This window comes from Falco rusticolus, chromosome 12 (genome assembly GCF_015220075.1).
Source record: "Falco rusticolus isolate bFalRus1 chromosome 12, bFalRus1.pri, whole genome shotgun sequence".
Taxonomy (NCBI): domain Eukaryota; kingdom Metazoa; phylum Chordata; class Aves; order Falconiformes; family Falconidae; genus Falco; species Falco rusticolus.
Window position 1 is genome coordinate 24,897,558 of NC_051198.1, and position 13,564 is coordinate 24,911,121.

A 13,564-nucleotide genomic window follows, 5' to 3' on the forward strand; every position below is an offset into this window, starting at 1 on the left:
CAAGGCCCTGAACCTGGGTCACCCAAGTTTGTCTATATGGAAAAAAAAAAGGGCAATGGAAAGAGCTTTCATTTCAGACAAATCTGCTTCTGAAAACACATCATTCCCTTCTTAATTGGTTCTTAGGTCTACCAAATGTCTACAGCTGCCAGATGACACCTTGAATAATCCTCAGGATGATATGAGCAGGCATATTAATAAAGCCCATTGATGGCTTTTAAGTTTTTTTCCTGTTCAGCTATTTTATCATTAATAGTTTCTAACTACAGTGTAATCAGTGAGACTGAAAAGGCTGGCATGCATCAGCTAGCCGGGAAAGGACTAAAAGCCCTATCATCCAAAATACCAACAGAATTCATTCATCTAGCCTGTTGAAAACACAGAGGTTTGGTTAAGGTTTTTTAAAGCACTGAAATCTAACCAGTCGCAAGCTTCCAAGTACATCTGATCTATATTACCTTGAATCAAGAGTGTTTGCAAATTTAATAAAAATATCAAGGGCAGGATTGTAACCTTAGGAATAATTTCCACCATTTTCCAGGGGAAACAGGCAGGAATCTTGTAACTTTGTTCCTGCTCATGAATACTTCGACCACTTACAGAAATCAGAACTACATTTGTAAGGAGAGGTGCTCTTTCAGATACCAGAGTTCATAGGTTTCTTCCTTTTTTTCCTTCTACAAAAAATACTTGGAACAAGTAGGACTTAAGAAACCAGCCTGATCCTCTGTCTAATGTAAAGCAGCTTTTTTCATGTTCATCCCATGCATTCCCAGAAAGACATTTTTAAAAAAACAGAGGGAAGTTAAGACACTGACTGCATGCTCATTTGCTTCTGGATGACATCAGGCAACTTCAGAGCATCCATGAACCTGAACCACTTCTCTTCCTTAATGAGATACTACCTAGGAACGTCCACACAGAATATGAAGTATACCATGTTTTTCTCACATATCATGACTTTCTCAGGCACAACAAACAATGGTAGGAAAGTGGGTGTAGCTGGATGAGTACAAAGGCCTAATCCATCTAGCCTCTGTGAGTACCTAACAGCCATCCAGCAGTAACTTCACTAATGGGTTAAATTTACGCTCCTCTGGCACACCAACAGAATGACTAAATTCATACTCGGTATTATTTTCCCTCTACAGGTGAAGAAACAGGTCAGTGCAGAACTTGAAGTAGGATGCTGGAATGCCAGAAGATCACAGATTTCGGGTGCTTCTTCCCCACCACCACCACCACCCCCCCACACACACACAGCCTGGGCTTGCTGGTAACGCTCAGCCTCTCCAACATGCTCAGCCAAGTCTGCAGAGCACACAGAGTGGAGCTCAGCAGCCTCCCTCGCTCCATCCCATAAGGGAGGGCAGCAACTCCGTCACATCTTCCTGACAGTGTTATCGTGCAATGCCAGAGCTGGACTGTGGGGCTATTTTCTCTCTGTGTTGAAAGATGTACACGTTATTAATTTCCTACATGCCATCACTGTTCAGTGAAGAATCTCCTACGTCACAGCCTTATAAAAAGACAGTAACGCAAGTACTTTACCAGTGGCAATGCCTTCGGATAGCGGTATCTGCAAAAATTGCACTTTCCCAGTCTACAGGTAGTACAAGACACTGGCAGAAATGGCAGCCGGCTCCAGTTCTCTGAACACAAGTCCCGTTCCTTTCTCCACTGACCGAGGGTAACCTCTCGGGCAGGGGTGCTGAGCTGAGCTGGAGGGGCAGCACTTGCACACGAGGCAGCTGCCTGCCAGCGTGGCTCCTGCCTGCAGGTGTGAGCATGATCACCTGCGGAGCCACGACCGCAGGTAACACACAGGCACGTAGGCATCGCACAGCTAACACAAGCACCTCAACAAAAGCAACCAGGTGCTTCCTTGGTATCCTCCTTGGGAAATGGCTCAGGTCTTAACTTGTCCTTCAAAACACGTCCTTATTCATGTTTGTGCAGCACCTAACACAAGACAAGAGGCACCATCCCGGAGTAAACTGTGATTGTCTTAACAGGTACGGCACCTACCCCAGAAAATCCACATTGCTTGCTTCCAATATATGGCCTTGACTTGCCCTGAGAAAACAGCTGGGGGGACAGAGCACAGACATTGTGCTCCATCTTTTAGCGCAGGGAGAAAAAGCACAGCCCAAGCTACTATTACTCTGCTCCTCCAGCTTGGAGCACTGACAGTTCCAGGTCTACTGCCCTTATCTGCTACAAGATCTGCCAGCCAAAAGATGACACACATGCCTTGTTATGACAAATTGCTTAATTACAAGTTTGGCAATATGTAATACTTTGTATTTGCTATTATCATCAAAGCAGAAGAAATGAAAAAAACATCCATTACCCTGAGAAAAAGAGTCTGCTGTTACCATAAATTTCTGATAAAGAAATGAAGTAGGTTCAAGTTTAATCACACCAGCAGTAAATCAAATATCAAATTTAAAACAACGAATTACAAAGAGCCTCCTCACAGTCACTTAGCATTGATAAATTAGTAATGTAATATTAAATTATTCATATCTTTTTTTTCCTTAGGACTATAATGATATACTGTACACAGCACTGATAATTTACTTAGGCTGAGTCCATTCATTTAATTATGCTGCTAAACTTGGTAGGCCAATTGGTCATCATGAGAGTTTCCAGGCAAGCTAATCACAAATATATAGAACATGTCCCTTATTGTCCCCAGCGGCTAAGTGCTAAAATGCTATTTAGTGCTCAGAAGGTTAATGTCCTGCTTATGTAAATTGTCCAATTTAACATTCAGCAGCAGTATCATAAATTCTGGCTCCAGGATTTCATTAAACGTATGTTCAAACTAGTTGACCTTAAAGGTTAACAAGCACAAGTTAAACAGGACAATTATTTAACTCGCTTCTTATCAAGAGACTGAAGCGCTCTAGCCATTTAATAGTTATGCATACTTCACAATTAGAATTCTTAAAAGGTCTCTGATAAAGCGGCAGGTCATGAATTTTCATAAGGATGTCAGATAATAACTATTTATCTGCACTTGTTTTTCTTTCTTATAAACTTAAACTTTGATCTTAACATTCAATTAGAAATGATTCCACAGAGGAAGACTAGGTGACTCAAGGAGCTTGTCTTCACATTAATTTGAATCTAAATTAAGCTTTAAAAACATTGCATTCATATTGTCTCCTACAGAAATTAATTCAGAAGTTAGTGACCTATTCTTCATGCAAAACACACTTCATCCTTTCAGCATTAGACGATCGAAAACCACTGAATGCCAAATTATTACATCAGGCTAACCATTGCATTTTTATGTAAATCATAGGGAAAAAAAAGTCTCCCTATACATCACAAAGTAATTTGTATTATACACTATCAACTCGCCTCTTACTATGTTGAGCAAAGATGAAGACAGATTAGCCGAGACCATTTCTTTTTTCGCACTGCCCTATTTCTCACACAGCCTCTTTTCCTGAGGCTCTTGTGAAATATGAACAGCAGCAGCTCCTGGAAGTGGCTGCCACAGCCACCGCCACCTCTGGCAGCGGTGATGCATCGAGAGCAGCCCCTCTGCTGACATTTCAAATCCCAAACTCACAACTTCTAAATGCAACAAGATCAAGTCATAGCTTCAGGGATACGCTAAAACAGTAAACATACACAGGAAATCTCAGGAGCTGACAGTAACTATATTCCAAGGAAGTTGTAGGAAACATTATTTTTCTTCTCAAGCTCAGCTGTATGAGGTGATATTATTTTCAGATAAAATAGCAACTACGAGCAGTTTTACATATCATGTAAATTCCACAGTATTTTAGAAAGAAAAAAACCAAGAAAAAATCAAGTTATTTGAGAGAGATAAATCCTTTTCCTTTCTGAACAGGATTTTACCCAGCTTGTACTATGAGGATTTTTTTTAGTGCAAAATTTTACTCCTGAGGGTGTCTTTTGCAAAAAAGGACCCAAGGACACTTTGGAGCTAGGGCCTTTTTTTTTTTTTTTTTTTTTTTCAGTAATACCTACAACAAATGCAGGTCCATTGGACTAAGTCCACAAAGATGGGAAGTCAACTGCACATTTGTCAGTATTTTATTTTACAAGTTTTCTGTCCTAAAAAGGATCAGAGAGGTACAGATTTTGGCAGTCACAACAAATACTCAAGAATAAAGTTACAACATATAAGCCTCAAGGGGAAGGGACTAAAACTCTGTAAGAGCTGCTACTTGCAGTACATTTAAACAGCCCGCAGAAGTGTGGTACGTTCTAATTCGATGATATTAGCAGATTACTTTGCTTCACCAGAGTTTTGTTTCCTAAAAGCACTGTAATTTAATGGTGGCAATACTTATTCCTCTTCCTAAAGGTTACTGAAAACCTTGAAGAAAAAAAAGAATTTTCTAGCATCCTGAATGTGACAGCATTTTATGACCTCATGTGTGGTTCTTTTTCCAAACTTCATCTTTTGAATTCTGGCTTCAAATTCTTCCTGAAAGAGGACATAAATAAAGCTGAATGGCTAATGGACTAAAAACACTTATGATCAGGTTTTCATAACGAACATTATTAATGGCTTCCTTTGCACATGCACTGACATATAGTGCAATACTCATTTCTAAAGTAAGATTTAAAGCCCTATTTGCAATAAAAAGCTAACAGATGCAAATAAAAAAAGAGAGATTCCATTACATAGCACACACAATGGATTTCTATCAAGGATAAACAGAAACATCTTCTAAAGGCAGAAAAAGCTTCCACAGAGCTTCATTAGAAACTCACACATGTACGTGGGATCCACATTCATCTTCTCAGACAGACGTGGGTATGTTTCTTCTATTGCTATCAACAGTACTAAAAACCTTGGGTCTGATTTAAGTAGTAATGCACACACACCCCTTATTTTGACTCTTCCTAGACCTGTGAATCTTCATATGTGAAAAATCAGGTTAAGAGAGTCAGAATTATTTCCAAACAATGAAAAAACCCCACCAAACCCAACCAAAAAAACCCCCACCCCACAGTGAGTATATACCCCTCTGCCAGGTTTCTAATCTTTCACCTGATTTCCAACCCCCCACACCTTCTTCTTCTTAAGGGGCACTAATGAGACATTTACAACCAGAAATTAAGACAGGCAAGTTGAAAAATGACCCCACAAAATGCAACAGTCTGTCTATTGGTTGGTTAAGATCACCATAGACCCTCTACTCTGGCTCTTCACGAATCCTAGGCTAGCTAAATGTTTTTGTCCGGATACTGAAAGCCAAATTGTTTTTCCTGCTGCCACCATGGGTAGCCCCTGGCAGCCGCACTCCTGTGGAACAAGCGAAGGTCCTGCCAGCACGGGGAGGCTCACCCAGGCAGGAGGCTGAACAGCCCCACAAGCCTGATTTACTCACTAGGGGTTACTCTCAAAACAAAACCAAGAACAGTTACAGAACTAACTGCTTTCGAAATCAAAAGTAAAGCATATTTCTTGACTTTGGGCTCTTTCAATAATTTCCTTAGATCCTTTCCAAAGATCCAAACTCACTGCAACAAAAGAAGATGACACTAAATCAAGCAATCCAGCTCTTGTATAGATTCACATGAAGGTCTATAATGTCAGTCGTTTCTCAAATTCTTCATAAATAATTCAGTGATGAGGTTCAAATGATACCTTAGGCAAACAACCAAGACCACACAACTCTAAAGTTGAAGGTTTTCTAGAAGTCAGGCGTTCTTGCCAAGCTGAGACACATACACTGTTGGGCTAGGTGATTGCTTGTAGAGAGGGTAAAAGTAGCAAAGCCTATCCTATAAAAGATGGACCTGAGAAAAATAAAGTAGACCCAAGCACTGTTTGCTCAGAAACATGACAAACAGCTACACCAGTTGAGCCAAGCCCCTTTTTCCAGTCAGTAATTTTGTTTACAGGAAAATTGCTCAGTGAATTCAGGGAATTCATTTGCAATAACTTTTTTCTGCTGGGGCTAGAGAAGAAAAAAACAAACAAACAAAAAAAAGTGATTCAAGTTTAGGTAACGCAACTACTCAGACAAAAACTAAATGAATCATTTCATGATAAGAGGTTTGTCCATCAGTAATTCCACCATCAAGGTGAATCACTAGAGGCTTATTGGTAAGAAAATGAACTTAATCATGAGTAGTTACCATATTTTTATTCCCTGTGCAAAACTGCATGAAACAATATTTTCCATGAACCTAGTGGGAGATCTGCTACTGACTTCATAGGAATCAAGAATTCATCCACTTGTCTTTTTTTGAAGACAAAAGCCTCTTAAAACACTCTGAAAAAGAATCCCAAAGTTACCTATTGTAAGAACACACAGAGATGAAAACTTGATGAAGACAGATAGCATGATGAAGCTCTCCAGCACCGATCTTAGCTGTATGGGCTTCTTGCTTAATAAAGCCACCTTTTCCCTTTACTTCTCACTTACATAACACACTTGCTAGAGAGTTTAGGTCCCTCTAAATACCTTCCAGGCATGGGAAGACTTGATAGATCTCACCTTGTTTAAATGAGCCTGAACTACAGCTGTTAGCCAAGCTCTCATTCAGCTGAAGGAGCATTAGCTGGATTCACTGATTTGTAGATGATCTACACTGTGAGGAGGAGGGAGTGGAGGAGGAGGAATTGATTTTTAGAAATAAATTACTTTGCAGCAATACATCTGAATGCAAAGTTTAGTTTCCTGTGTTTGAAGTGTTCTTGTGACCTTACTGCTAGCAAAGTTCACGTTCTTAAAAACATGCCATTACTTGAAAAGCTGAGAGTATGATAGGAGACCAGTTGTAAAGCAATTCCTATTGTGCTTTAGCTGTCAGGAGAAAAAAAATCACCATTTTACAGAAGATCTGCTGATATGAGAACCATGGCTTTTCATCAGCACTCAGGTGCAAGTAGCACATCCCAGTTACAGCTCACGTGCCCACAATCTCACGTATTCAGGCTTCATCAAGGTAATTACGCACATGCTTAGTAAGCACGTTTCAAGCTCACAGTACTCATGGAGAGATTTCACATGCTAGGAGTTCATAGGTATATAAGAATCTTGCTGAATAGGGATTTGGAAGCTTTTTAAAGTCTGGTTTTATTTATTTATTTATTTACTTTTACCGATTGGTGTAGGATAAATTATGTGGTCAGGTGCTATTGAAGACAGACATATAAAAATCTGGTATTAAATGAAGTGCAAAAATAGATGCAGTTGCTGATCTTGTGCAAACAAGTTTGAAAGTAAAGGTCAAGCCTAGCTGAAAAACATCATTACCCTGTCTTAAATAAAATGTATTGCAAAAATTTTAAACTAGTTTAGCATGAAATCTTTCTTTAGCTCTTATACCATTATACAAGGGCATTATCTCATCCTCCTCAATTATCCCAGTGCAGTTTTTGCTTTGTACCTACAATGCTGTCTTTGGCTAACCCTCCTGCATCTCTATTTTATAATGACTTTTATGACCAATGTGAAATCACTGCAGTGAGGCTTCACCTGATTTTGTGAAGACTATTACAATAATCAACAAAGTAGGTTCAGGAAGATCTTGCAATTTCGGGTAATAACTTAGCAGAACTTAAAAAGATTCAGGTAACAAATAGGTAAACCTTTTACATAAAAATGTATATAAACTTCCCTAAGACTATTCCATAGCAATAAATGACCCATCTTTTAATTAATCACCTTAGAGAATTATCTTTCTCTGCAGTTGTTGTTTTATAACTGGTGAGACATTCCCATTGTCAGAATTTACAGGAACTGTCCCTGCACAAGCCTCACTGCATATAAGCTAAGTCGCTATTCTGGTACTTTTGTCACAATTTAAGAGTTTCATTATGATCTAGGTCTTAAACATTTGGATTACCTTCAACTACAGACAGACTCAAGTCACAGTCTCTTCTGTGATTTCCAAATCAGATATGCTTTTTCATATTTGCAAGTTTATTTTCTTTTTTTTTCTAACCATTACTGAGAATTCTTTAAAATTATCAGATGTGATAAATATGGCTGACAGTAATTTAAATGAAAAAAGAAACCAATGAAGCTTTAAATATTTGGATAAAATATTCACCGACTGCTTTGTTTTCCCATCTGTCCTCCTTGACAAGTCCTTAAACATTTAAAATCTACTCAGAACACAAAACCACATTTTTGGGCACAAGCTCTTTTTCTCTTTTGCTCATTTTAACTCCCGGATTTCATATATTGATAAAATGGAGAAAATCTAACATGAATTCCTAAAATTCCAGTTACTAGTTCATGTTTTGGGCTCAGTTATGTCAGGTAATGTATCACTACCATAATTCATTCCTATGAAATATAGGAATAAGAATGGTTATTGAGCCTGAATGAATGAATGGAATTAGTGAAGAAGAAACAGAGGGGAATTTAAGATTTAGCTACCAGGTACATTAAGCCCTTTTATCTCTCTTTCATTTTCTCATATTGATATGGGAGAAAATAATAATTGCTCCTCAACATGCCATATAAACTTACATATCTCTTAAACCAGGAAGCTGTATTTCAAATGGCACCACAGTACTAGTTGAAAGCTAATATAATAATCAGTAAGTACATGCATAATAAAGTGTGTCAAATAATACAGATAGTTGCAAACTCAAGCACTTAAAGTTGCGAAAACACAGAGTTAAGATTACCCAGCATTACTCCATGCATACACAATGTGATAACCTGCCACATTCCATGGACAAGATTTCACAATTTCTTTTCAAGCATCAATTGTCAGTCTGTGACTCCAAGCCTCAGAACCAAATCCTTTTTTTTTTTTTTATGTACACAAAAATTATTCTTCTTGGCTTTTCTATGGTTTTCTTTGCTTAGGTAGCTAGCAGTTGTACAAGTATTCAGCAAGTCTAAAAACGTGCATTTATGTTCACAAATACAGGCATAAAGGTTTGAAAATGTTGTATTTATCCCCCTGTGTCTCCCTCCTAAAAACATTAAGATTTACTTCAGCGGTGCTTGTGAGGCTCAGGGGCCAAATGAATTCCCAAGGAAAGAAATAGGAAGTTTCCATCTGACCTTGGTGGGAGCTGGACAAGAACTTTCATGAGGCAAAACATTTTCAGAGGACGAGGTAGTATTTTATTACGATTTATTAAATGTCAGTTTATATGAGTTTTATTGAATACGAGATTGGAGCAGTAGTTATTATATGACAGCACAGTATTCTGTGATTTACTCATGAACTGCTTGTCTTTTTTCACTTGCAAATACCTTGCAGAGTTGGGGGGCAAACATGGCATCAGCTAAGCCAAAGAAAGGGAAATGAGAATAAACACGTTTAAATCTTGCAGCACTGGAGAGCTTTATCGTGCTCATCTTCTATCTGGTGTTACTGATCTCTTTTCGTGTGGGAATCAGCTGGAATATGACCTACAAAAGTGGCAAAGATTTTGAACTTTATTATACTGCCTTGGGATTCAGCCTTCATTGGAACTGAAAGGGCAACTGTTCGGGGGATATGTGTGAGTCAAGGCAATTTGTTCACAAAGTAAAGAGGGAGAGAGTGGTAGCAGCCATAGGGGAAAGCTAGAAAAGAAAACACAGCCGGACAGATCAGAAACACCAAGCAGTTCCATTGGGATAATAAGGACTCAATACTTGGGAAGCTGAGGATAACGCCACAGAAACGTATGAGGATGCTACAGTGCCCAGTTCTCAGGGATGCCAATAACAATGTTTAGCATAGAACAAGGAGTTATATCAGAAATTGCCACAATTATGTTGTTTTTTCTTTTCTATCGTATTGAAATTTAAGCATGAAGAACTTGACCCAAAGGCCACTGGAGGCAGCAAGTCCCTGCATTGACTTCCACACCTGTCCAATTAAGTCAAAACTGGACTCGTACCTCTAAGGCTCTCAGTGGCCTGAACCAAGATGCCGGAGAGGCTACACTCTGGGGTGAAGATCACAGCTAGTAACTACAGCAATGCTGAACATTTCAGAGTAAGGGTGATTCTGTAATGAGACAAGTGTGTGGAGCACTTTCCCACAAGAACTAGGGATAATACAAAATGGTTGGACTCAATGATCTTAAAGGTCTTTTCCAACCTAAACGATTCTATGATTCCATGAGAAACTTTCCTACCTTGTTTAAGCACAAGGTATGTTTTTCTGACCTTGTTTTCTTTTACATAAACCCACTGCCCATTTGGGCATGCGTATCTGTGCATTTGTGTTGAAATGCATCATACAAACTTCTTTCCTAGAGACAAACTGACAATAGGCATATGGCAGACGTCACTTTGCCTAGGACATTGCTGGGATTTATGCATTCATTGTTAATTCTAACAAACCAGGACATAAAGAAGCTCTCCCACTCCAGAGAGAAACCAAAGGGACGTTTTGTCTTTGTTTTGCTGCTGCTATTTTTGTACCAAGGAATATACAGTAACCACTTCAACTGGGCTGTATCCCAGTATTGTTGGTATTTAAACTTTAAGCCAAGGAAAAATATATCACATTTAAAATTTTAGAAAAAAAACCTGTTAGGATTGCAAATCCCTGTGCCATCCTTTTTACAGCTTTTTTTCCAGACGTTGGCTCTGCTGCATCCACAGATCAAAGTTTCATGCACTGTTTCATTAGCCGTGGTTTTACTACAGACCCGTACACGCAGAACACCAGCTTGTGCTTCTGCTGCTCTGTAGACACTGCTGACAATGATAAACTGGGAGGTAACTGCTGCTTTGTCTGGACTGGAGAAGTGTTGTAGGGTGGTTGTATCTCCAGCATTCCTCAGACCACAATTTCAGTACAGAAAAACATTCAGTCAAGAGTGACAGAAGACAATGACAGTCATTTGCAGTGAGGTTTGGCGACCAGTGTGCTGACAAATGCTTCTGGATAATGGTTGCGGCGAGAAGTATGCTATCAGAGATGCGGCTCATTATTTCAGTCTGAGGGAAGAAGGTCCAGACCCATCATTTATTGGAATCCATTACAGGACTTAATCTGAAGATTTTGACACATTTCCAAGACAAATATGCTAGCAAGAGTAAGACATATTCTATAAGGTGTGTGTACTAGGAAGCAGTGACTGTAATTGCCATATTGGAAGAGCTTTTTGTCTACACGGTTTAATAGCCTTCTCCTAGCAGTGTCCCTTCTGATGCAACGTGATTCAGAGCTGAATCGTGTCAAGCAAATGGTGTCTTTACCATCACATAGCAGACTTCACCACATGGTTAGTGCTTATGATTGGCAGACGCCCTAGGATTTGAGCCCTACAGTGTAAAACATTAGGAATTGTGTCTCCCATAAAGCTTGGGCCTCTTCATTAAACATCGTGGAGATGTTCATGGTTTCCTCCTTACTCTGCAGATCATAGCAGAGGCCCAAATTTTTCAGCGCGGGGTTTCTCTTTTTTTGGAACAATGAATTAGACTGAAATTCTTTCCACATAGCTCTGCTCTGCAGGACAGCTTATGATAGAAGCAGTGAGTCCAATACTGTTTGTCCTTAGCCTGCACTTAACTAAGACATATGTATTTAGCCTTTATAATCTTTCCTTGTGAAACAGTTTCCCCACCCATGTAATAATTTCTGCCGCTCTTTTCAGACCTCTCTCCAACATCTTATTTTTCCACCTGATACTGAGGTAGCAAAAGGAATTTGCTGTCTTGGCTGCCACCCACATCATTAGGAAAAAAAAATGCTATGACAGAAGTACAAAGATATAGGTCACTGACTGTACAGGGTACTGACAACAAATGAAATTTTATTTAAAAAAATAGAGAGTGTAGAAAGTAAACAGCATTTTAAAGATTTTAAAACCTGCGAAATACTGAAGAATACCATACACGTAACATTTTTCTCCTGTAGTAACTTTTTTTCTGAGGCACCACCATAGGATAACTGAGCTTTAAAAAACAACAGTCATCTCACAATCAAACCACCATCTGAGATCATTAATATCTAGGTACAGCATTGCCTTGTACCTCATTAGCTGTATGAGCCACCATTCCTTATTTTAACACATTTATTTTTACAGGCTCTCTGAGGTGTCAGTGAATTGCAGAATTTCACCCATATGATCATGCTTAATGATTATGACCTAAGACAGCAAGCGTCTGGGGCAAATCTTCTCAGATACGTTACTAGCTATACTCATATGTATGGACACACTTTTCAATGTCCAGGGTTATTTGTACTGCACCTTTAGGGCTCCAAGGAATCCTGGAGCTTCTGCCTACCAGCATATTTAATTGTTATACTAACAGCAGTTCTCGATAACTAACTTTTTTTTGTTTAGTTCAGAGTGTTTTTAAGTAAGAAGTTGCCTAAGAATATTTTTCTTTTACAGTTTTCATGTTCTAGGTGGTGCTTTAGTCAAGATGTATTTCTTACAGATGCATCAGAGCAATTGGATGCCCAGTAGTGTTACGGTCTGGCCTTTAAAATCTGTGTGTCTGTTTACTGGTTGTGAAGTGACAGAAGTTTAGTGTTACTAAGATAAGAAATTCTCTAACCTAAGTTAAGAGAGATATTTTTTTTTTCCTACATATGGTGGATGGTCTGTGCTTCTGAACACCCAGTATGAACAACAAATACTACCGCTAAGAGAAAGGGATTTCAGTACATCAACTGAACAGGAGTTTGCATAAATTTCTAGCATCCTAAACTCTTAATCTGAAAAAGTTGTAAAAGAATGTAAAGCATAGTCACTGATCTAGGACTTAGATCAGTGTAGTTTGGGCGGTTACAGTAATTGTCAGATGGAGGTTAACATCCCATCCCATCCCATCCCATCCCATCCCATCCCATCCCATCCCAACCCATCCCAGAGGAGACCCGTAGTGGAACATGTCATTTCTGACACGCAGAAGAACAGCAGAATTGCTTACAGAGGGTCCATGTCCCACCCCCCTATCTGGAGCCCGTGTGCCTTTTGGTGTCCAAGGAGGCTGGAGCTCACCCCTTCTACAATACTAGCTAGTACAGAGTAACCTTAAAAACTGAGAGCACCCTCCCATGAGTATCCTTAGAGGACATCTCTAGTATAGAACAACATACTCAAAACAGTACGTGGCATCGATGTGAAAATGGTAAACATTCTCTTGTCTTTATTTTTTTTTAGTTTGACTGAGTGAAAAGCCAACAAAGGAAATTTTCAGTTTCTCATTCCTCCCCATGTTAAAATCTGCCTTCCTTTCGGGCCTTGAAGCAATGTTTGAAAGCATGGCCAAGTTTTCCTGGGGACACCAGCACTGCGAACGCAAGACATTCAATCCTCCTTTCCACCACACATGAATTTATACACAAATTTATTTCTACCATTGCCATGTTCACAGTGGCTCCCCAGTGTGGAGAAGATTAACCAGCCTGAGTGTTGCTGGGTTTGAGCTTTTGCCGGGGCACTTGCCGTGCTTTGGCAGGGATCAGCTTCCTCAGCACACAGAAATGTGTACAGAAACGTGAGGCCACCCACTGAGGCCACCCAGCCTTCTGAAGGCTCCTGAGGGCCCTCACGGTCTCACTGGCCTTTGCCCACTGCTGGAGGGGGCAGCGCCCCAGCGCCTGAGACTCACAGGCCTCCCCGGGCCTGAGG